At 27.5% G+C, this 1,475-nt stretch overlaps 1 non-coding gene across 1 annotated transcript; it reads left to right on the plus strand.

Moving 5' to 3' along the window:
• The first annotated feature begins 283 nt into the window (after positions 1 to 283).
• On the plus strand, positions 284 to 357 carry Trnai-aau (transfer RNA isoleucine (anticodon AAU)). The gene has a single exon. It is a non-coding gene; the product is annotated as a tRNA-Ile (tRNA).
• Positions 358 to 1,475: the final 1,118 nt, after the last annotated feature.

Here is a 1,475-nt window from a genome sequence, read left to right on the forward strand (position 1 = left end):
AATGATGACAATTTTAATTTGTAGTTGAACATTTTTTTTTATTGGTGAATTGTAAAATTGATTTCCAAATTCAAAATTTACTTGTCCGTTCGCTTTTAAAATTGTGCATTTTTTTAAAAGTACCCTTTACCACTTTAATGTTACTCTAAATTCACTTATAAGCGTTGACGACCATTTCGCCTCAATAACTGCACGTTTTAAAAATAAAATGATAATTTAATATTCAACATCTTCCTGTGGCTTCTATAATCTATTTACTTTGAAAACGAAGCGGCGATCATCAGGCCCATTAGCTCAGTTGGTTAGAGCGTCGTGCTAATAACGCGAAGGTCGTGGGTTCGATCCCCCCATGGGCCAGTTACTTTTTGTAATATATTATTAATTATTTTATGTTATTAATAATGTTATTTATAAATTATTTTAAGTAAAAAATGAAAATTTCAAAACAAAACTTTATCATTGGTTTTTTATAATTTATTATTTATCCTTTGGAAAGACTATTGAAATCTCCTTATATTTAATAATACTTGTCTATTTTCATAAAACCAGAAAGTAAAGATTTGATCAAATATCACTAAAATTGTTGACCTCTTGTTGATTTTAAGCATTAACTTTGTGTGTATTATTTTATAAAAAAATGTTTAATAGATAGAATGCGTTACTACTATAGTTATTATAAAATTCCGATTTATTTGTAATGCGGTCTCCACACAATCTCATATCCGCTATGTTGTATTTCTTTATGCTAATAAGTAATTTCGTTAGGGAGTTCTATAAATTATTTGAATTACATGAATTTGATTATAGTAATGATTCCTAAGGGAAGGCGTTATTTAATTTTTTAATTTTAAGATTAATTTAAAACAATACGACAAAATGTAAAAACTATAATTGAATCAAATTAATCATAGACCGTAATATTTATTTAAAGAAACATTATAAATGTTGTAATTTTGATTATAAGTAATGTTTCAATAAGTAAACCATTACGTTATGATACTAAATGAAGTTCAGAAATATTGTTCGACTTAATACGTTATCAAAATCGTTNTTACTAAATGAAGTTCAGAAATATTGTTCGACTTAATACGTTATCAAAATCGTTTTTAGTTAAAATATAGTTTCAAGCACAACTCGTCTAGATTTAGCGGAATAAATATGATTAGAAGTGTACTTTTGTAGGTATCCGATGAAGAGGTTAGGCGCATGTAATCTATACCCGCATTTTATTTCAAAATTTGACTAAACACACGTTATACTATTATTGTCGTTTATATATTATTCTAGGTCGTTTCGCGTGTGCGCGTTACGGTACAACGTACAGTAATGTAAGTAGCGTATGTATTTATTTAAACCCGAACGATACGTTTAAATAATTAACAATTAGTAGTGTAATATATTTCACTTTCAGATTTGAATAACAAAAAATATTATGGCTGTAACCAGGGTAGGCCAGTTAATTAGCCGTAGCAAAG

Source organism: Daktulosphaira vitifoliae, unplaced genomic scaffold (assembly GCF_025091365.1).
Source record: "Daktulosphaira vitifoliae isolate Bord-2020 unplaced genomic scaffold, ASM2509136v1 Scaffold_12, whole genome shotgun sequence".
Taxonomy (NCBI): Eukaryota; Metazoa; Arthropoda; class Insecta; order Hemiptera; family Phylloxeridae; genus Daktulosphaira; species Daktulosphaira vitifoliae.